The sequence below is a fragment of the Syngnathus scovelli genome, chromosome 6, assembly GCF_024217435.2.
Source record: "Syngnathus scovelli strain Florida chromosome 6, RoL_Ssco_1.2, whole genome shotgun sequence".
In the NCBI taxonomy this organism is placed as follows: Eukaryota; Metazoa; Chordata; class Actinopteri; order Syngnathiformes; family Syngnathidae; genus Syngnathus; species Syngnathus scovelli.
In genome coordinates this window covers 15577478-15601485 of record NC_090852.1, presented here as the reverse complement: position 1 = coordinate 15601485, position 24008 = coordinate 15577478, and the positions used below count along the sequence as shown (strand labels likewise).

The 24008-nt window shown below is 44.3% G+C and overlaps 1 protein-coding gene and 1 long non-coding RNA gene across 11 annotated transcripts in view; one reads left to right on the top strand and one right to left on the bottom strand.

The window, feature by feature from the left end:
- The window catches only part of lingo1a (leucine rich repeat and Ig domain containing 1a), a 162040-nt gene that overhangs the window by 5378 nt on the left and 132654 nt on the right, over nt 1-24008 (bottom strand). Inside the window, exon 1 of one of the 10 annotated variants that reach the window (XM_049722588.2) lies at nt 11963-12261. The exons of the other annotated variants lie outside the window; for them this stretch is intronic. The gene's annotated coding sequence lies outside the window, so the exon portion shown is untranslated. Of the gene's footprint in view, nt 1-11962; nt 12262-24008 lie in introns of those variants that run through there. 10 annotated transcript variants of the gene reach the window in all.
- LOC125970388 (uncharacterized) lies at nt 14036-18192 on the top strand. The gene is made up of 3 exons (XR_007482089.2): nt 14036-14160; nt 14687-14808; nt 17873-18192. It is a non-coding gene; the product is annotated as an uncharacterized lncRNA (long non-coding RNA).

Here is a 24008-nt window from a genome sequence, read left to right as displayed (position 1 = left end):
GAACTTCTCTATTCCAATCGACGCTCCGTGAGGATACCATTAATTAAGGTGAAGTGAGAAGAGGGGGGGCGGGGCGGAGGCGCTCTCAAAGGAAAGGATACGGTTGAGGAACGGTGAGCCAACAGTACTCAAACAAGCCAAGGCTCACTGGTCCAAGACTGCTTCAAATCACAATACTGATTAGCAAAGATTAATTAGTTGGACAATTATGGTTTGTGAAAAAGCTACTGCACCTCATTTAAGATTACTGGAGTGTTTGTCTTCCCAGCAGATTGACTGAATCTGTAATTTTTTTATTTCTACATTTCCGATTCAGGAAGTGAATAGTTGTCGATCTGCCCTGTGATTGGCTGGCGACCAGTTGAGCAAAAACAAATACAAAAATGAGTTGCTTAAAATTACTCTTCCATCCGTCTTCTTCCTCAGCGATATTAATAAATATATAACCTGACGTCAAAGAGCTTTCACGCGTCGGCTTTTGGACTTTCCAAAGTAATTGCCCCGCGTAATTAAAATGCTTGTGTGGGCTGGTCAAAGACTTGAGCGGAGGCTTCAGCTTTGGTCTACCTGACACAACACATTAGTCCAGAGCGCCGCTCACCGCCATTGTAAATACCTGTAAGCTTCTGGGAAAATCCCCCTGCTGTGATGCTGACACTACGTGTTGCGGGACAAAGCGTTAAAAGCCTCTCAAGCTCATTCTTTGCCAAAGCGCTTAGTCAGCTGCAAGGCTATGCTTGAATGGACTCACCTGTATTTACGTGATGATTTATTTCGACACCTTACAACGTATGCGCTCATGGGACGTTGTATTAGCTACGGCATCTATACATAGGCTATGGATTTTATTTTAGTCTGGCGTGGCGGGAAACTGGAGCCCATCCAAGTTGACTCAGGGCAAATGGTGGACGACACCCGGGATTGGTCGCTAGTCAATCACAGGGCACACAGAAAATAATGTGGAGTGACTAAATAAGAAAACAAATCGGCATCTAAGACTAAGTTGCCGCATAATCAATGACACTGGCAATCATATTGAGCTTTTGATGCCCGGTTAAAAGGAGATTTTGTCTATCGTCAATATTGCTCGCCCTGCTGAATTTCAAGAGGATACAAAAGTTGACCCTCGTATCATTGGGAGGCTAAAGCTGGTTGCCTCGCGGGGTGGCTGACCGCAGGCGGGCCTGTGAAATGGCAGGGCTTAAATGTAAGCCGATGCCCGACAGATGGACGCCAGAGCGTTAATCCTGGCCAAGAAGCCGGTCGCTGCAACAAGGTGCAGAATTCCAACAGCGGCCAGCTGTTGTCCTGAAAATACCGACGGACACCATGCCAGTTGACCTGAACTTCACCTCACCAGGGGCTTGACCTCTTGTGCAGGTGCTGCGCTCGCTAATGCCCAGTCCCCGTCACCTCCTTTTAGGAAGTTGAACGAAAACACTGGACTGACCGAAGAAAAAAAATATACAAAAAAATACTACATAAATAATTAAGATACACATGAAATTATTTAAAGTTTGAGAATTACAAATTACAAATCCCGATTAAGTTCCTTTAAGTCAACTGAGTCATTCTTGACAAATTTCCCCCAAATTACAAAAACATAAATGTGAAACCAAAACTTATTTAACAATGGCTAAGCTAGCCGCTTGTTAGCTTGCTAGCTCGCGCCGAATTTTTGTTTTCTGGTCCCTATCAATGTATTTTAAGTGCGCCTTATGGTCCTTATAGTGTTTTTGTGCCGAGCCAGAATATTTCATCAAGTTTCCAGAGAGCACACGTCTCCAGGCTGGTGCGTTTACAGCTGTGACTGCGGCTAAAGTGGCGCTTCAGTGAAAGGCGGCTAACATGCAAACATGGCTTCTTAGAGTCACAAATAATTGAGATTTCGTAGCCGCTACTAAGGCTGATGGTGACGGAACCGGACGGCCGTGGCATATCTTGATTTTAATTGTGACTGACGTGAGAGTCTGGCAAGAAAAAAAAAAAAAGTCCTTTTGCGCGAGCGAGGAGGCCTCGGAAAATGAGCTGCAAATGAGTTCTCGGAGAGGTGACGGAAAGTGCCAGTGTGGCAAAAAAAAGCAAAATGAGGTGAGCGCTTATCTCGTGTGCTTGCTCTAATTTTAAATCGATGTGATTCTTCCTTATTATATGGGCACCTATAAAGAAGACACAGCAGAGCCCCGACACAGCTTTTATGATGCCACATTTTTTTTTTTTTTAAAACCATTTGTGTTCCGAAGCCACACTCGTATAAACAATGCTGGGTGACAATACGAAGCAAGAGGCCGGACTGGCTCGCTAACGTGGCTCATGGAAGGAGATAGATAACCATTCACACCTCCTGGCCGCTTACAAGATCCAATTAACTTAATCTGCATGTATTAGGTCAGTGGGAGGAAGCCAGAGGGCGCGCAGACAGGCGAGAGTAATCACATGCTTACCTCCACGTCGCAACGAGGTTTCACTCACATGTCGAGTGCAAATAGTAACGCTAAGTAATGCTTTTTTAATGGAGGCTATAATAAATGTGTCTCATTTAAATATGGTAATAATATTGCCTTAATTTGACTACTATTTATGACTTTTTGTTCACAGTAAAGGAATAATTTATGTGAAAAAATAAATAATAATATAAAAAAAAATATATATGTAATAAAAATAATAAAATAATATTAAAAATTTAATTTGGATTAAGAAATAAATAAGAGAATCAATTGTCATTGTTACTGCAAAACCACGACTGTTAAAAATGAATCAGTAAATTAGGCAAATTTTTTTTTTTTAGAAGTCTTAATTTTATTAGTAAGAAATAACTTCATTATAAATGGAAGGCATTTTATTTTAGCTGTAACTTAGCGTTAGCATTAAGCTAGCAGACTGAAGTCTTAAGATACAGTATGTGTTTGTTTGAAATAAAGTGCTTTGTTTTTATTTATTTTTTGACAGTAGACATCAACCAGGAGTCGCAAAAAAAAACCTGCTTGAATTTGATTGACGTTCCTTTCTTAGTCCCACACGGGGAAACTTTCCGATAAAGAAACAGCCGGAAGTCTTTACCGGTGGCCCACCCAGGTATGACAACACCGGCGTATGTGCCGAATATTTGATTGGGTTGGAAGAATCGAGCCGTGCTAGAAGGAAGGCACTCTCCAGCGCTGGCGCGTGATTTGTTTTCATTCCGACATCTTAAATCTTCCATCAAAGACAGCCAAGCGTGTTCAATGATGCGACGTGGTTCCTATTCAAGCAGGAATGCAACGGCATCGAACCAATTAAAGGAACAATCAAGCTATCCGTCTCCCGAGGCAGCTCGCCCATTGCGTGCTCGCGACGGCTGCCATTTCGCCATCCATCAAAACGAGCCAGCAACTTTTTTGTCCTCCACCTTGAACCAGCCTCTTTTGAACTAAAAAACAAACAAACAAAAAACAACATTCTTTCATATACTTCCCTTTGAGGACACCTATGAAGAATTTCAGGATTTAAAACAAGCACCTGCGTGACCACACCTCCACACACAGCGAGGAAAAATCATTTCGGCTTTGGGCTATCACAACAACAAAAAAAACACATCAAGAAAATATTACAAAAAAAATATGAGTATTTCCTCCCAAACACATCTTGATGCATGACCCTGAACGGCGGAGCGTTGTATCAAAGTGCCACAGCAAAGTCATTTCAATTTGCTGCTTGACAATTTATCTCGGTGGATGAGAACGGGCTCATGAACAAAAGCAGTTTCCTAAGCGCCGGGGGACGTTTAAGAAGAGCCCATAAGTCCCGCCGAAGCGCTCTGATAGATTGCGTTCCCGCGCAATGACACAACAAAATGCCTTTTCTACCACTCGCAGTGGCAAAAGAATTTGGACGGCTTTGTTTAAGCGGCGGGTCACCCGCTTTCGTGAGCGTTGCCCCGAGCGCTAACTACGCCAAAAAGCAAATATGACTCGAGCTTCGTGATCATGAGAGCAGAAGAGGTCTATCTATCTATCTATCTATCTATCTATCTATCTATCTATCTATCTATCTATCTATCTATCTATCTATCTATCTATCTATCTATCTATCTATCTATCTATAAGTCAATTAGATAGCTAGCTAGCTAGCTAATTGAAGAAATAGGGTTTGTTTATTTCTTGAGCACTTTTACTTTTGCCAAGTCAGAAAATGAGCCGGTGGCTACGAGTCTTGAGCTACGCGGCGTAGCTCAAACTTTACGAGCGTGACAAGGTGGAAGTTGAGTGATTGCTTATTCATGACTTCTGCGCAGCCACCTGGACCCTCTCAAACTTTCCAAAGTGGTGGTTGTGGTGGGGCGTTTGCGTGGCTGGAGTGGTGTGACGGAGGTGACAACGTTGGGTGGGGGTGTGATAAAAGGAGTGGGGCTGGCCATCAAAGGCGAGAAAATGAAATGGTGTTTGACCTTGGCCCGCGAGGGAGGGCCTGCTGCACAAGTGCAAAGTACTTTTGGAACCTGCCAGATTTTCCCTGGCGATGGTGGTAGTTATCGGCGGGCTAGGGGTGGGATCAGGTGGGCACGATGAGAGGCGATGTAACCCGGCCAATCCCGGCAAATAATATCGCAGGAGTGCGTGCGGCATATGGTATCGCTTTCATTGCACGTGGAGTGATTGCTCCTGATGCGAGGTAATGGGCTCAGTAAATCGCCCAGGCCGGCCGAGCGGCCGTATGGCGCATTAAGATCCTCCGGAGTCGTCTGCCTCCCTCAAACTAGGCTACATATGCAAATGGGAAAATAAATAATTCAAGCGCTCGGCGTTCCCTCACATTTGGCGCCAGCCTCGTTGGCGGGATGATGCGGGAAATTGGAGAAAATTGCAAAGACTCCATTTACCTGGGATGCTCCGTCAGATTTTGCAGCATGATGTTTGATTATTGTTGCATTCGTGGATGTATGTACATTTGGAGCCCTGTTTGGCATCAACGATTTGATATCCAAGAAAGTGCAGCGTCCGAAGAAAAACAACCAAGAACTGAAAGGCGTGACTTATGCAGGCACAAAATGATAAACCGTTAAACTTGTTGTTATGGTGAAAAAGGTGCTTTTCTGGGCTAACAAGCTAATGCTATTGAAAATGTTGAATCGGTGAACATAATATGAATCATTTCCGTTATTTTCTACTGGACAAATAAGTCGTGGTAGGTCAGATAATATATTTTTCCTAATTTTAATAAGCTACTTTTGTTCTTTCTGCTTTTACGTTTGTATAACTTTTACGTGTTGCGCTTTTGTGAAGCTAACAATTTTGTGGGCTAACAAGCTAACGCTAATGACGCTTTTGTGAAGCGCATTGAGTTATCTTGGCTCACAAATGTGACCTAGCAATAAAGCTTGCCTAGCCAAAGTTGTCCAAACGTGTAAAGGTGACTGACAAGTGAGCAGTCAGACTATGGCGCCAATTCGGGGCCAAAGTCACCCGGGAAATTGTCGTATCCGCTTCACCTAAGACCCTAATTAGGAGAGCCGCTATAGAAAAAATGAACGGAAGGCTTTGGAACATGGTTGTAAATGTCACGCGAGTCTTGCTGCCGCACGACTCGCATGACAAGACCACAAAGAACGACTCAAGAAAAAAAAAAAAACGCATGTCCACCACTAGCGTGTCATCGGCCAACCTGTCAGCACACGTGTTTCTTTTGTGGATGGCGACGAGCAAAGACAAGCTGGCTCTCATTACCGCAGGATCCCCGGCCCGCTACCTTTATCGGACTCTAATGAGAGTTCTTTGCCCCTTCTGTGAAATCACTCCCAAGCCGAGAGGAGTCTTCTCCAACTTGCGTCGACGAGGGATTTGCGGCGTCTTTAAGCGCTCGCGGGGTGACCTTGTCAGCGATCCACTCGTGGCGTGTGAAATACCTCCGTCTTCTTTTGTCCAAACGCCAGATTGGGCTCCCTTTAGTCGTTTTCGGATTAGTCGGCCCGCTCCGATTCGAAGCTTCTCCTCTTCTATCTTTACGACCTGGACTACTGGGAGCCCGAGATAGCGAGCTAGCGTGCGAGCGGATGCAAGGACAGCTTAGACGAGTAATTTTGGCTTTAATTGCTTTCAGCTCCCGTGAGACCCTTTGCGTAAGCGCGCTGAAAACTGTTGTTGTTTTCCTCCTCATAATCTTTGATTGTATGGAGGTCAGCGTTTATTTTATTTTTTTTATTTGAGAGCAGGTGGAATATGAGAGAAGCATTGTGCGTTGCCCTTTTGAGACGTCCACTGCGGCTACTTTGCTGCGCATGCTAATTTATTGGCCTTCGAATGGTTTTCTCTCTTTTTTTTTTTCCTCAGTCCTCATTTCCCCGACCTGTATCAATGGTGTCATTATGTTGGGTTTTATCTGACTAATTACGGCTTCATCTTTCGGGGCGATCTCTCCGAGGACATGGATTAAGTATCTCTATCTCGGCGGCGGGGACGCCTCGGCTCGGCTCCATCTTCCGCCTCGACTGCGGGGAGTGCAAAGAAGCAGCGGGAGTGCTAAATTCGAACGATTTTGAAAGATGGAAAACTAAAAAAATCAAAAGAAGGCTTCTCACCTGACAAGCTAGATGATTATCGGTTTTAGCAGGGGGCCAAGGGAAAGTGGGGCAGTGCCCCAGCTAAAAGATCCCCGCTTTATCTTTGGCTCTTGCATGTAGTTTATTTTACAGATGGACCGATATGTTTTTTGTTTTTTTTGTTTTTGTCAGGGCTGATAACCACGATAATGATTATCAAGGAGGCTGATATTTGGAGCCTATACTGATTTGCAGTAAAAGGAAAAATATTGGCAAACATGAATAAATGAATAAATGGACGAACGAACAAGCGAAAGAAAGAAACATAGAAAGAATAAATAAATAGAGATGGCCAACTGCCAGCCACACTTTGAAGAGCTCCTTAATTTAAAAAATATGTATTGGTGGAAAATAGAAACAAGACCTTCAGGTTTTTTTTTTTTTTTTTAAGTCTGTGTGTGTGTGTTCTGTTTTTACCAGCCCAGTTGTATTTTCTTCCTTTTCAGCGCCTTGATGCCAAGCAAGCAAGCAAACATCTCTGCATGCTATCCCGTCTGGTCGATAACTTGAAATCTGACCTCCCGTTTCCTCTTCCTGCAATTTCTCTCTCTTCAGCCCACAGTCTATTTTCTGTCTTTTTTTAAATTTACTTATTCTTTCCTTTGTCCACTAGCTACTCGCAGGGATGTTCGCTGCATATTTGAATCTTTTTGGGCGCTAAATGCTCCCCCGTTTAACCGAAAGCAAAGCCTCTGTTGTCTCGAATTGCATAATAAAAGGGAAAAAAAACAACAACAGTGATCTTATGAAGGGAACACGTAATGGACTCCAAGCACATTTGCTGCGGCGGGCATACAATGACTCCACCGCGTCATATTTTAGTTCCATGACAGGGTGGAAAGATTCAAAACAGCTCCCAGTCTGCTGCGGCGCACTTGTATAGCCAACAAACAAGCATCAAAACATGATTACCTCGCTGCTGTGTCAATCAAAAGCGGGCAGAAATGTCTTCCATTGTATTGAGCCACATTACAGTCCACAGACGCAGGCCTAATAGCTGGAATTCATCACGTGGGTCCTCCGTTATTATGAATCTGACTCAGCGTTGCGCAAAATGCGACGACTCACTCTTTGTGCGTTGTACACGCTTCGCTGGTTGTTTATCAGCGGGGTATGATTAGCGCTGCGCTGGCAAATGACAATATGCTTGTCACATCTGCTCCACCGCAAACATCCCTTCCATCGTACCGAGCACATCGGCGGCTTCCAGTCGCGGCGGCGCCGCGCTTCGCCGGCCACGAGTGATATTCCGGTAACGAGCGAGCCGCGGTTCAGGCCTGCCACTCCAAATGAGCTCTCCACGCTCCGAGTGGGTTTGTAGAGCCTCCGTTGGGAAACGGAGCGGCCATTTTACACCCAGGTGGGACTCGAGAGGAGCTTTGTGTGGGTGGACGCTCGCGGGACACTTCATTAGGGACGGGTCATTCTTCGCAGAGGATAAAGAATGGACGCCTGACTGAGTGCTATTCGTTAGCCCGTCTATGGCAGTTTCCATTCTTTGCTTTGGCTAATTATGTCTGATATCACATCACACACTCATACAGGCACAACCACCGTTACTTGAAAGCATTGTCAGTGTTGAAATCTGCCCGGTAACAGCCATCGATTCTTCACGATGTTCTCCATACAAATTCGGGCACTTGATGAAGACGCCTACTGTTAAAAAAAAAAAAAAAAACTCTCCAACCCTTGACCTTTGCACTTCTTGCACAATCCCTGGCTGGTTTTTATTTTAATGAGGGCGAGCCCAACTGATTTATGGCGGCGTTTGCACGAAGCCCCGATGAATCACGGCACAGCGGAGGACGCCGCGTTCAAATGGAACATTTGACAGAGAAGAAAATCCAAACCGAGCATGATCGATGCCATTTGACGACCTTTAGCGAACCTCAACCGTGTCTCCAACAACGCTAAAAACAAGCAGACGATGATTATTATTGTGCCGGTGTTTGAGTTCCTCTTAGCTACTTTGAGTGAAAGCGGGTCACGGTGGGATGCGGTTATTTATAATCTCCATCAAGGATTGGCGCGTGATTGCTTCGGTCCGCCTGTTAACTTGATGGAGCAACAATAAACTGGGCGCATTTCAAAACTAAATGTCCTTAAGGAACAAGGACAATCAAATCAAACATTATATACAACTTGGAATCGAATTACATGAGGACAGCACAGTATATATATTGATGGGAAAAGTCCAAATCATTTTTCTTCCCACAAATCGATAATAATAAAGGTCCGTCTCCACCTTGTAGCCAATTGAAAGCAGTGAAAGCTTGACAAAATACAAAAAGAAATAATTAAATGATTTAAATAAACAAATAAAAAAAATAAACAGAGATAGATATAGAGATAAATAAATAAATAAATACATTTTGCAAAACACTGCTCCTCCCGAACGCAATTTATGTTCAATTTCCTCGTTTTTTTTTTAAGCTTCAAGCAGATGAGCTCGTGGGAGAGCGCGCTGAATGTGAATAAATGAATCTCGATTGTTTTTTATGAGCCGCTTCAATCAATATGAACCCTTGAACTTGCAGCAAAACACAATCGCTTCAGTGGCAAAACAAAGACAAAGAAAATATCTGGAAAAAAAACCAATGTCCCCGCCGCATGAACCTGCAATATAAATTAATAATTCAAAATGTCAGCTTTGGATTAGCGTATACAATAATTATGTTAATGCTTGCAACACGACGGGATTTGAGAAGGAAATGTTTGCTTCCGCTTTCGGCGCTGACGGAGGTGAAGTCGGGGGCAAAAGTGCGATTGCACGCCGCGGCGCTCAATATCGGCGTGGACTCGCCGGCTGTTTACCAGCTCAGGCGACGAGCGTCAACTCCTTGATTGGTCACCGTAAGCGATAAAGCGCAAAGCTGTGACGCTGCCAGGGGACTTGACGCTAGAAAGAGAAGACACCTTTATTTCTCGTAAGAGGACGCGAGAAGAGAATGCTAGCCAAACATTAAGAACGGCTTGTCCGTGCCGGAACAACGAGGCGCTCTAAATCAGCCGCAACCACCCAAAGCCCCAGTCCGCAACAAGAGATGACTAAGAGCTCATTGAGACTTTTTCCAAAGGTTTTCATGACAATAACCAAAATCACTTTGCAGGTTCTTATGTCAAGAGCTCGGGTATTGTAGTGCCCAAAGTGGTGCTTTTAAGTCTTTTAGCCCATGATTTCTTTTGAATCATTGAATCACTTGATACACACTTAGTGGCACCAGAAATTAACTCATTCACTGCCAGCACAGTTAAAATATATGAGTGACGTCTATATCCGTCAATGGTAGTGAATGAGTTAAAATGAAGAAATGGAAGAAATTATGCCGCTCACAATTTCTTTTTTTTTTATCTGTATAGTACTATGCAGCCACAGCTAAGTAGATGGATTCAGTCCTCGCCGCAGCTTCATGCATCCAGCCGTCATCATCTCAACGCCAGCCAGTTGTGTCAGAACAATAAACAAGACAATTGCCACGCCGACGTCAACTGGGAGCTAATCAACACCTCGTCGATAAAGCAGGTGTCAGGTTTACACCCGCCATGACGCCCGCATCTCCAGGAGCGGAGCAGGCCCGCGAATACCGCTTGCCACTTGACTGTGTCACTGCGGGGCAAGCCCGAGATCTGTCACCTCGCACTAACGTCAAAAGCCGTCCGGGTCAGTAAGGCGAGAGGAAGCCATGACACCTCCGTATCGGAAGCGCCGATCAGCAGGTGGCGACTCGATAAGAGGATGGTGTCGACGACACGTGAGGGGCCGAGGATTGTTTGATTCCTCCTGCTTCCTGCAGGATCAGTGAGGTCAAACCTATTGATGAACGGCTGCCAAGGTCACCATCCGCGCATTTGTGTCATGCGTGCCGAGGGCGTGCGGACTACAAAGCCGATCAGGCGTCTAAAAGCAGCCAAGGCATTGATCCGCAACCTTTAAGCCGACCGCCGCCAAAGCCACTTCTCGAGGGTCGTCTATCCAGAGGTGGGCGGAGAAATAAGAAGGTCTCTTCAATATAATATGACTCCATTAAAAGCTAAACATAGACATCCAAAATTCCCAATGGTCACCACAAGCCCCTGGGCCCAACATTATCGCTTTCACCAAAAGTCACAAGCCGCTAACCTTAGCATCAACCGCTAATTTGTAAACCTTAATAGCTTCTTGTCAATTGAGTGAAAGATTGAATAAAAAAATAAGTTACAAAGATACTTGTGACACGCCTGTTTGGCTTTCGTCAGATTTGCCGCCACAAATCTACATGCATGTTGAGGAGCACGTTAGCATTGTTTTTAGCATTAGCATTCTTCGCCAGCGGGAATGCCTTTTTTGTTGTCTTGTCTTACAATAGGAAAAAATATTGAAAATGGAAAACAATGGTTTAATGCTTTTCATCATACGTTTAGATTTTAGTCTGAAATCGCCTCTGATGATTCAAAAAAAAAAACAAAAAAGTTCCCTTCCGACTTTGTTTTTACACTCCTGGAAGCCTTTTGGCACTGAAGCTGGTGCTGACGTTTTTTAATTTTTTTTTTTTTACATCAAAGAAAGCATCTTACATTTTGCGTCAATGCAAATGATGCCACACCCTTTCTTGCCTGATGCCTCCTCCAACGGCGACATTTTGGGCACATTAATTTATTTATTTTAGTTGGTGGGGGGGCATATTGGACATCACACCTCTTTGTGTGCTGCCTATCATGGCTTCGCCCTCCTCTCCCTCCCTGAGGCTATTTATAACCTAACAGCACTTTATGAATGTCCGCAGGAGCAGCAGTATCACAGTCTTGTGATACTCGGGCTGTTGTTCTCAAAGACGGGCAGCATCGCAAAGACACACGCAAGGGCTGGGCGAGGTGGGATGCTGATGGCGGGTCGGGTGGGGGTTAACTTGTCATGCAGCCAAGAGACCAAGTTTCACCATCTTGTAGCTGACAATGTGATATCCCAATTGTTAGGCAGGAGGGGGGGACGGGGGGGCGGTGTGTGTGTTGGGGGGGGGGTTTGGCAGGGGTTCATCAAATGCAGGCTGCAGCCCATTGAACAGATAAGCCATCTTTGCAGATGAGGCTGCCAATGTTATCGCAGCGGCGAAGATTAATATGGAGCCTCCATAAAGGTGCTGCAATCACATTCACGGGACAATTACAATGTGATTAATGGCTAAATCCCTTCTGCACACACACACACGCGCGCTCGCACACACTTGGACACACTTACATGCTTGCTGATGATCATCTGATCAGATTACCTGCAAAGGACGCGCCTTCAACCAAGATTGACGCGCCTTCAACCAAGATTTAGGTGAATCTTTTTGATTACTCTATTTTAGTCTGAAATAAAAGTCGCCGGAGCCTGATCTGTCATTCAAGGGCGCGCGTGGAAGAACTCACCTGCTGTGGTCCTCAGCGCCGCTGCTGTCGAGCATCCTTTCGCATTTCCATTCGCGCGACAGCAAGTCCGAGCGAGCCCCACGGAGGAACACACGCGCACGCCACCACTACCTCAAGTGCAACACCTTCATGCGTGGGAGGAAGGAGGGAGCGAGGGCAACGTTCTCTCCCGTAGCGATAAAAACAAAAAAAAAAAGAGACTAAACCAAGGAGGGGACAGCGAACATCCGTTTTGCACGACTCCCAGACTGTGCGTGCGCGCGCCAAACGCTCCGTCCCGCAATGAGGAGAAATGCAAATGCGAGGTGGGATGGATGGAAGGATGGGAGGGAGGGAGAGGAGAGGAAGGAAGGAAGGGAGGGAGGGAGGATCCACTCCCACGCGTGGCACATACACACAGTTGTACAAAAGCCTCACACAGTTTTTTTGGTTTTCATTCCACATTTTTTTGGAACGAATGAACCTTTTTTTCCGCACTAAAATCAACCCACACCATTCAAATCACGCACGCGCGTGTCCCTCACTGTCACCCCGAAGAGCAAATAAAGCAATGGAATCAGATTAAAGTACGAGGCAAAGATGAGGGTGTAGTTCCATTAGCGACAGCCTGGTGGTACTGTGGGCTTCCGTTCGTGCCCGTCTGATGCTTCCAGCCCGCGCTCAGTTTGACACACGTGTGTCACTGAAGGAAAGTTTCAACGGCAAAAGGAAATAAATAAATAAATAAATAAATAAAAATATTTTTCTGTCTGGTTAAGTTTGTACATCCACAATTATAAGAGGTCGTGCACAACCTCATTATTTCCTTTATTTATCTGAATGTTCATTAACATGAATGATGGGAAACGTTTTTTCAGTGATTTATCTTTGGCATTTGAATGGGGGTGTGTAGACTTTTTCTATTTACTCTCCCTACCCTGGCTAGCACATTCTTTCCTTTGCCGTCTAGCGTTTCCCGTCCGGGAGCTCTTTCCGACTCGTTTCCGACGTACCTCGCTGGAGTGTCGGATCAATCGCTTCCACTTTGCTACCTCGGAGTCGATGCTTTCTGACGGGTTTGTAATCACGCCGCGGCGGGATTAGCGGAGGTTGGTGGGAGGACAGCAAATTGGAGCCGCTCCTCGGCTCTTCGTTAACACTGGCAAAGCCTCCGCTCGGGCTTCCGCGGGCCCGTTTTGGAATGATTAGTCGGAAGAGGATCCAGCCAGGGTTTGAACCGGTCGGTGCGAGTTCAATAGGAAATTCAGTCCTCATTACGGGCGGAAAGTGTGTTACAAGTCAAAGGCGTTTTTCCCTTTGAGAGTAACAAGAATAGTCAGTTAGATATTTGGAGACGAGATGAAAGCGTTCGCTAATTATAACGTGTCACAGTCTCCGGTTGGACTTTGTTGGAGGAGTGCTAAGGAGTCATGATCAAAAATAACTTTCTTAGTCTAATAAAGTAGATGGGGTAAACAGACTGGGTAAACAATTGGGTAAACAGATTGGGCAAACAGATTGGGCCTCAACTAAGCCACTGATCAGTAACAAAATGAATTCACTTTAGTACCGATTTTGCATACTTTTGCCACATTTCAATATTCTCGAATGATTTTTTTTGGCTTAGGTTTCCATGATGGACAAATTAGCTTTTGGCCAAATATGGTCAAGACATCCAGCAAATATCGCAATATCTCCAATCATTTCTTTTCCGACCCATCTATCGCTTAGCCATCGGGCTTTTATCAGCGTTAGATGACAACTTGATGACATTTGTAAAATAGCTTCGAAAGGTTCCCAACAACTTCACATTTCACCAAGAGTCATCTTCACGCCTTGGGGCTGGGGGGGACGACAACAACAACAGACTGGTCCATATGTCATCCGGTCTCTCCCTCACACGGCACAATAGTACCACTAAAGTGTTTGTCTTGCAGTGTTAAACTGCAACGTCTCCGCAAGCGTTTTCCGCCCGCCCGTTTCGCCGCGGACCCTCGGAGCGACCGAAGTCATTCAGGCGTCACAGCTACATGTAAATGTCATCAGCATCAGTTCACGCATGGCCAAGAGACTCTTGCCGGAGTTCACTGCGTGTTCCCTTTCACTTTAGGACTCTTTCCGTCCTCTTCTGGTGTGTGTGAAACAATTCCTCTAGGGAGGATGAGCTTCTTTCCAGATCACTAGGCAGACCTCAGCTGAGCAGATGTTGATGCTCAAAGGTAAGTTTGCAGTTATACTTGACTAAAAAGTCGATGGAGGATCGAGCCAGGAAATAGTTGCACGAGAATAAAGTCAACTTTTTTAAAAAAGAAGGAAAAAGTCGGACTATTGACGGGTAGAAAAAAAGTAAAATAAAATAGAAACACTAGTTCCGCTAGCTTGTCAAGTGTTAAGCACGAGGAAAAAGTCAGACTATTGCCAGGAAATAGTGTATACAGAAATAGAAAAAAAAAATTTGAAAAAAATTTGAGAAAAAAAAAAAAAACTCTAGTTCCGCTAGCTTGAAATAAGACTGGTATCGGCACCTGGTATCGGTTCTCACTGATCTCTAGGGGAAAAAAAAACCCCTTCAGTTTAAAAAAAATAAATAAATAAAATAATAATAATAATAATGACAGCCCCTCTACACAAATAGATCAAGGTACTACTGTAATTATTAAAAAATATTTAAAAAAAACGTGTGATCCAAGAAATCCAACATTAGGCTTGATTTAGCTTTTTATTTTCTGCTGTGGGCTATTGCAGTCCTTCCTCCTCCTCCTCCTGTGTTTGCCGAACGTAAAGAAGAGAACCAAAAGGGTGACAATCATCTCCGTGAGGATGCATTTGATGAGCGGGCCGAGCACTGGCGCGGCGAAGAAAGCGAGGTAACAAAGGAGAGTGCCTCCACGGCTTTTCAAAGCATCAATAATTCATTTGCTCGGCTCGGCTGTGTTCCTCGGCGCTGGCACGCACCTTCGCCCTTCATCCGCCTGCGTCCACAGCCTGAAGGCTGTCACTCACTCACACACACACACACACATAGGCGATAAAGTGGCCATTGTTATCAGAGAACGGCCGTCCCGCCATCTTGAGTCATTTGCAAATCGAGGCACTAGCCAGACGTTCTTACGCTGGAGCTGGCCGATCAAACGCTAACAAGCGTCACTCGCTTGAATTGTGTCGACAGGCGACGAGTCACGCCACGTCAGCTTAAAACATTTGGCTCTTAGAGTTGATGGCCATCATACAGCCTTCGTGTCTCAAATTTGAGCTCGTAAATCAACCCCCCCCCCCCCAAAAAAAAGGCAAATGCTAGACGGAAGAATCTCTGAGAAATATTTGTCCGCTTGAGTGACGAATAGCGTGTTTACAAAGTACTAAGGTAAGATCTCACACCTCAAGAGCAGAAGCAGCCCATTTGTCGCCATAGCAACCGACAGTCAGTCAATCTTCGGGGACTGGGCGAGAGTCAGAGCGAGAGTCAGAGTCAGAGTCAGAGCCAAAGTTTTTTTTTTTTCCCCAATCGACAGTCAATCTTGACATCATCTATCCTTCTCGCCTTTTATCTTACGACTTCTCGGCAAAGTCCAACCCTCAAACCAACGACGCAAATCTTACTTGCTAGCCGTTTGCGTCATCAATAAATTGTTGTTGTGAATATATTGCCGGAAAGCTCATTACGGACGGTTGAATTATACATACGAGCTAAGAGAGGCTTTTAATAGACGTGCTATCATTCTCTTGATGGGATTACTCATGCCAAATTTACAACCTCAAAGATCCTTCCAACAGTGAAGTTGAAACCATGGTGACCAGACAAAGCACTGATGAGAAAAGCTCTGCTCTCATAACCCTTCTTGGAAACAAGCCTGGCTATTATTTTTATTTTTTTTTTTGGGGTTCATCCATCGTCGCGCTTCCTCGCCTGTCATCTTCCGGCACAGACAATGGCTTGCTGACACCAGAGCCTCTTGTAAAAAATGTCACCACTTCTCCACACGCATTTAATCGGGCGCCTCATCGAATCCCGTCCCGGTTTTCCAACGAGGAAACGCCAGTCGTCGTTATTCCGAGTGCTCCCGAGGTCACAAAGCATTCCGCACTGAAATATTCCAAACGGACAAATAATTCAATCACTTGAGGTTGGAAGGAACGACAGGACAATCGAATCGGTGCTGAACGATAGAGCGATTGCACGCCGGGGACGATTTGATCTCGTTTTCTCTTCGGCTTAGGTGAAAAGTGAGCAATGGCGACTGCGCTAAGCTGCGGCTTACGAGAAAAGGCCATCGGACGCCGGGCCGTCGGCCGCTTTATTAGGTACACCTCCACAAATGATCCTTGAAACAATAAGGCTCGATTTATTGATATTGCGTTGAATCTTTGTTTATAATTTTCTTGTCATAAAACGAAATGATTCAATTAAATATATTTAAAATACGAGAGGTATCGGGACTGAAAGAGTGAATTCTTGAAAAAGTGCAGTGGAACATGATTATGAATCATAAAAGATTCACAAAATCTCAATGGTGAGAGTTCATGCAATTTTGTTGATGTCACGCATTTTCAAAAAAAGCATAAGTATGCGAGGCTCCCCTCGTCCCCGGATGCCTCGGGCTTTATTTGCCCGGCGTGCGGGACTAATGCAGGTCGTGCATTTAATACTGTCACAGAAAGCCTTGAGTCATGAAAAGCCCCGGTGCCAATCTGCAAGAGCAGCATCTTTAAAAATAAATAAAATAAAAAAACGCTCCCTCCGACCATTTGACTCACACTGCGGTATTAAATAAATAAATAAATAAATAAATAAATAAATAAATATAAATAAATAAAATAAATGAATGAATGAGGCCAGCAGTGTGCCAAATCAGCCCGCCATCTTCCCGACCTGAAAAAACTGTCATCAATGGTGCAAAAATGTCTGTCATTCTTTGCACATTAGCACGCCGGCGGGGCATCGAAAATCAATTTTTGGTGAAACGTCACCTCGTTTTCTCAGCGATTGAGTGATGAGCCGGGCAGCTGTTTAACCCTCGCGCACATCCCGCTCGCGCTTAATAGCACGCGTGCGACGCCTCATCTGAACAATGCGGCCACGCGCGCCGGGGAATATTTCATCAATGTCATTTTGTTTCCATCATTCACCACTCCCCCCCTCCCCTCCCCTCGTTCGCTCGACTCGATCCTGTATCTATTGAGAGCGTGTCCTCCAGAGACAAATGAAATGGGCACTTTCGGCAGGTGCCCTAAAGCTGCAGATCAGCCGTTGTCATTACGGGAGAAGGAACTGAGGAAAAGGAGTTGCACAATTTGCAGACTATTTTACCCAAAACGTCCATAACACGGCTACACTAGCAGCATTAGCATAGGTGGCTAACAGTATGAAGTGGGCGCTAGAGCCAGTTCCAAAATTTGTTGATGTAACGTCACCGCAAGTGACATTTAAACAGATCAGACCTTTGGTTTTGCTTTTTTGTGAAGATCATGTCCTTGGAAAGTGAACTCTCTGTAGCCGCTGACCACATAGTTTGTAAACAACCAACCATTTTGCAGCAGGGATCAATATCAATAACAACTTCACCTTCACACTAACTACAATCAAGATTCACAGTCTCGTACAATTTAGAGTTTCCACAAAACCTAAATTAGTTTGAGCTTGGATTCAAAAACAAACCTAAGAACCGGGCCAGCTGTACTTCTACTGTCGTTCTATTTGATGACATCATCCAGTGTCAGGGTTTATCAATCAGCCAATCAAAAGCCACAGCAGTCTCGTCTCCCCTCTCTTGATTTCCGGGGCATTTATGTTATATTGGAAGCAATGTCAGTCAAGCGGCGCCACGTCGCGTCGGCACAACACAAAGCAGCAGACGCCGACCCAAGTTTGGAGGTCACCGGCGGGGGAACACTTGAAAACTAACATTTCTTTTTCTTGTTTTTCCCTTCTAGGTCGGTGAGGATAGATGAATCCCGGATGCAAGAACAATTTCACAGCAGCGTGGAGATTCTCAGCAGAGCAAATAAACCCATTTAACCTCTTCAACCTTTTCTACCCTGCGGAGGCAAAACGACAAACACATAAACGCTTGGACGTCCCATCGCAGTCCCAACACACACACACACGAATTCTGGAAGCGATGGCTACAACAAATATTGGACACTTCAATGCAGCTTTTTGTTGTCCCGCGTCTCTAAACAAGTGTCGATGCACTATATGGCAAATTGAAAAAACAAAAATAAATAAATAAATACACCAAACCAAAAAAAAACCAACACAGGCGAGGTTAATGCTTTGAAACTTGTACGTTCCGCCATCTTATCAATGTTGGAACTTTGCTGTTGTGTGATTTTCAATTGTCATTGTGCAAAAACTATCCAAGTTCAGAGACGTGTAATTACGCGGCGGCGCTCGCACACCAACACTCGACTTTGTCGCCCATTCAAGATGAGATTGCCTCGTTTTGCGCGGACTGAATTCGCCCCATTGTAGCGATTCGTCGCTTCGCTGCTGCTGAATGAGACGAGATGCTCGTGATTTGATGTGCCTTCTCGCGGCTTAAGCGAAAGGAAGGAAGGAAGGTGGGCGTCGCCACATTGAATTCAAATCAGCACGGCCAGGGAGGATTTGTAAATACTTTCTTCATTGAGCACATTTAAAAAAACAACTGCAGCAGCGACCGAGTGCTCTATATAATTATATTAAAAAAATAAAAGCATCATATTTTAGCTACAGTATTTATTTTAGATTGTCAACGCGCATGCTTGTTACTCGGCAACAGACAAACTACGTTTGTTTTTTGAGAAAAGATTATTCAAGCTGGTTTGTTATTTAATTTTGTGATATCTATTATGTTGGATTTTATATACGGGCACTTTTGTCACAGCTGTGCACACGCTCTATAAATAAAGTTGACTTGATTATTAAAGTACGGCGAGCATGCTAGAGATTTTTTTTTTGGGGACTGTGAATTATTTATAGTTGTTTGGTTTATTTATGTTGCGCAACGTCTCGGACATTCTAATTTGCGAGGCGCGATTGATTATGTGACACGCCAGTCCTGCCCAGCTCTTCCAGAGTGTGCCAAATGGAAATTAGCAGAGCGTTCTCGCGAGCTGGACTAGCGAGCCGCTGTGTGCCAAGTGGGCGCAATGATTGCGAGGAACTTCCATAAAGCTGCCGAAAAGAAAGAAGCTAATGATTAAAACTCGTAATGACCCTGAACGCACCACCTGCCGCACTGTCCATTGATGCGTCTATTTTGCCAATGATTGATGATGCTTGCCGCTTTTCAATGATCTCCCGTCTCCAGATCATTAAGGCACCTTTTGGCTCCGGCGTCGCCGCTGTGACGCACGTCAGCGCACGTATCGGGAAAGCATCCTTCACGTAGCGCAGAAACAACTGGCAACAAATCGCCCCTCAATAGGCGGTAAATGACTTCTTGGCAATCGATTGTATTTCTGTGAAACGCAAAACGTTCATGTGCGACTTCGCTAATAAGACGTTTCCTTCCTTGGAAATGGAAAAAAGCCAGTGAACGCTTAAAAGGGAGAATAAAATAAAAGCAGGCATAATGGAAGTTGACTATTACATGTGCAATTAAGCAGCCTTGAAAAACTCAAATGCAGTGAATTAATCTTCTTTTTTGCAAGTAGCTTCCCTGGCGTCAACTTGCTGGAAGGGCATAGCAGCAGCGACGACTGCTGCTTTGCAATTTATTGGCTGTATCTAATGGCCTCTTTTTTATTTATTTATTTATATTTGTGGCTTGTATCGTCGCAGCCAAACGCGTCCAACGAGCCAGCACGGGGACACCTCATTTCGCAGATGTGCAGCTGACTGCGACTTGCCAACGCTGAAATTCATTGACGGAATTAAAGCAAGCTTACGGTCGAAGCTTCTTGCTGACACACGCGTCTACTGGGTCAACGGGAACAAAAAGTACAAATGTAATGTTGCTGGTTCCCTTGAGAACTGAATAAATCAAATATCAAATTAAATATAAAATAAGTAAATAAATAGAAGGAGAATAAATAAATAAATAAGTAAATAGATAAGTAAATAAATAAATAAATCTGTGTGATTATGATCCCATTCAGCCCCAACTTTACAATAACCCGAAGAAAATAGGGGTGAAAAATCTGGCTGCAAATTTCGCTCTTTGCGACCATTCGAACTAAAACTACTGAGTTAGTGGCTGTAAAAAAGTACACAATTACAGCAATTAACAGGCAACTGGCTCATTTTGCAGGCTGCTGTAAGACAGAGGCTTACAACAAGTGGTCCGTCAGGGTCCGGTCGCACAAACAAAAACCTTTTTAATTAAAAACTGGGATTGTTTTCCTCATTTGTTTTCAACTAGCCAATTAGAGCTGCCGATGGAAGCTTCATTTGAGCCGGTCTGGCGATTCATACCCTTGAGCAGCTGCCGCCATTTTATTGTGAATGTAACTCATCCCGCGAAATGTCTGACATTTCCCTTCGCCATTTATCACCTATTAAACTATGTTTTTTATTCCTATTTGAACCCCCGCGCTCACCAGCAGGTAGCAGGTATAGCGACTTGCTTGGACTATAATTTAAATTATCGGTGCTTTGTGAGCAGCGGCTCATTTGGGGAACTGAAATTATGCAACAATAATCATGGGATTTGGGAGTTGCTGAAAAAGTTCAAGCAATCCTGTGTGAATGACTCAAAGTCGTCACTTTAAAGCTGTATTAGGAAGCTGTCATCAAGTATTGCGGGAACAGCACCAGGTAATGCGGAGCTAGGATTTTCTTTCTTTGGGGGGGGTGGCAAGGATATCTCAGAGGCTCCAAAAACTAACAAATTACAAACCCAAAATATTCTCCAGGAAATGCTGATGAATATGTGGAGGATGTGGAAAAAAATTCCAGGAATAATTGGACCTGGCGGGGTCCAAGCAAATTCCTGGGGGTAGGGGAAAGTGCCCTTGTGGCCCCCCCTAGCTGCGCCAGTGGCACCAGGTAGGACTTAACAAATTGAATAAATGACTTGAGGCAAATATGAGCGTGGCCTTGCATTTCCCCCAAATGAGTGCTGCGTGTTTGTCAAAAGCAACTCCGCGTGACCCACATTGGGGTGATGTTTGTAAATTGGCATTCAATTATGCTCGTTAGTCTTATTCCATAAAGCATTCACGTAACATGAAAAACACATTCTGATCAACATGCAGCCTGCCCAAAGGCAATTTGGGGAGCAAGCGTTGAAATGAAAGTCATCTAAGAAATGCATTTGTCAGACAGCCGCGGCGGCGGGACACGAAAATGCAATAAACACATGAGCACGCTGCTTTGCTAGCGCGGCGAGAAGCACGGACGCTCTCGTTAGAGTCACGGAAAGAGGGTGCACGGGGTGAACCGGCTCGCTTTGACGCATTTTTTAAAAATGGCGTACTAAATTTGTTATGTTAATAATATAATATTATAAGTCGAGGTCTATGGAACAAAAATAAAATATTCAAATTAGCATCTTGCCGTTCCTTGGCTCATTCTCCCCGTTTTGCAAGCCATCTCTTGACGAAGAGCCGAATACGTGATGCGGAATCCGTCTCTCTGACTAAGCTGCTACCGGGGCTGGCTTGACCGAAGGCCGCTGACCTTCATGTTGCTGATGCTTTGCAATCACTTTAAAAGCTGACTTTATAGACCACAAAAACAGATTAAGCCTTTACAAGAGGAAGTTTCCACTCACACACACACACACACGCAGACACATGCAAAATCTGCTGCCAAGCTAAATCCTACAAACGGCCTGAGACGCAAAACTATTTGATAGCTCTACTCAAATTCCGGCAGTTCCAATCCTCCCGGTTCTGACTTTCTTTTTGTGACTGCTCGTTCATTTAGCGAACACCATTGTGTATTTTTTTTTCCCCCTCTCATTTTAACTGAATATGATCCCAGAGTGAGGACGTTTCAGATAGAAGATGAATGAGCTGCGAATATCCATTTAAAGGGCTGTTAAAACACATATCATAGCCCCGAGAGATTAATTCAGTCAGACATTTTAATATCACTCAAAATAATGAGGCACACACACACACACACACACACACACACGCGCACGGACAACTAATTGTATGAAAGCCTTTCATTTTCAGACACCAAATAGCATCGAGTATGTAGTTAGCCATTACCGCGGCAACCGTTGCCGTCTAAAGTAAACATTTGCAGTATGTTTGGCATAATAAGGATTTTTGTTGCTATCAAAAGTGAGTCTTTGAATTCGATACGTGACTTTGTGGCGACAATGAGTTGGAGCACGAATCAAAGAAGCTGCAAATCCGATAGAAGAACGATTCCTTTGGAAGGCTGACCTTGGATTCTTGTGTGGAGTGGTGCAGCCCGGATTAGGAGAAATCTTCGGCAAACACACATTTTGCTCCGAGAGATGGGCGCCTGTTTTTCTCCCTCAGCTTTATTACGGAAATGCAAAACAAGGCGAGTTGTGAAGTGCACAATCTTTGCCTATTGACAGCGCTGTGGAATGGGAGGGGAGGGGGGGGTCTTATCGTTTTTCTTTCCCTGCCAAAAACTAGGTCAAGCTCAAAGCTCTGTTGGAAGAAAAGACTCGCAAAAGTCAAGCTACACTCGCGGACTGATCTGCACATAAATTTATGGACTTCTGTTTCATGCTTTTAATTGTAATGTACACAAAACAGGACAATTTACCCTTGTGAAAATAAAATTTTGCAAAGGACAAACGGCAGCGATGTCAAACTCTGATTATGTCACGGACTCGTGTATGCAAGAGACTCGAAAGCTGTGGTGAAAAATAAAATCCAAAAGGATGCAACGTCGCCCTCTACAGGGATCTGTTAGTCATTTCGATTATTTATATTAATTATATTATTTACTATTATTATTATATTAAATTATATTAATTTAAAGATTGAACAGCAAACTTATACGTCATCGGCAGTAGACGGTTGCATTTCAGTTTCTGTTGCAAAAGTATTGGAACGGCATCCCAATTCCTTTGTTTTTGTCGAAGTCTAAATATGAGTATGACAAAAATTGCATTCTGAATATTTCATGGTATTTACAAGCAGCCGTGTCAAACAACACGCGACAAAGCACCTTCCGCTTTTCAGATGAGCAAAAATATTGGAACAAGGTGGGTGTTTCGAGTTTGACAAATTCACTCACCGGCATTTAAAGTTGAGCTTGTGCGTGATAAACAGAAAGTCTGAGCTCAACAATCTGCAAAAGAAACGAGTCAACAACAACACACACACACACACACATACACCCAAAAAACAGCATTCCGTGTGGTCTAGCGGCTCAGCATCAGAACATTAGCGCAGGGCGTGAAAAGGCTTTGCAAGATCTCCTAATCACTGAAGCGCACTTTACAGCAGTCTTGTAATGCTTTCATTGGCTTTTCCGCACACCAGCTGCTCCAACGGATTCGCAAGTCTTGGTTCGGATCAAATGCAACCTTGGCAACCTGTTGCTCTCGACCAAAAGAAATAAAAAGCACAGCGGCCGTACTGCGTGGCACCGGCATGAACAAGAGAAGCCATCTGCATCCTCAGGCGAGGCCACCAATGAAGCATTTGTAGCCGAGGTCACAGTGCACAAGCAAGCGCGCTTCCTTTGCTGTTTTTAAAAGGGCGAGCATTGAAGTCACCCAAATAACACGGAGGGAGTCCCATTTGCATGCAGCCGAGAATGAAAAGGCAATTAGTGCTTCGGAAGTGCTCCTTTGGGATCGATAAAATTAAGCTATCAAGTGTTGATGCTGGAAGAGGTTGGAAATAATAATAAATAATATGAAATAATTATAAATAATATTAACTCTCACCCCCAGTTGTTTTCAAAGCCGAGTTGCAGATAAAAAAAAAGCCGATCTCTCGCCAGGAAAAAAAATTTGAACAGTAAACCCATAATATGACTAGTTGACCCAAAATATGACTTTCTGACCAAAAAGCAGAGAGAATGAGCTTTTTATGAAACAGATTTAACAGAGGCACAGAGTCGAGATTCCTAATTTTTTAAACTCCTGTGGAAAGGTTGCGCCGATTTCAAATCCATAAAATGCCAACACTACATCATTCA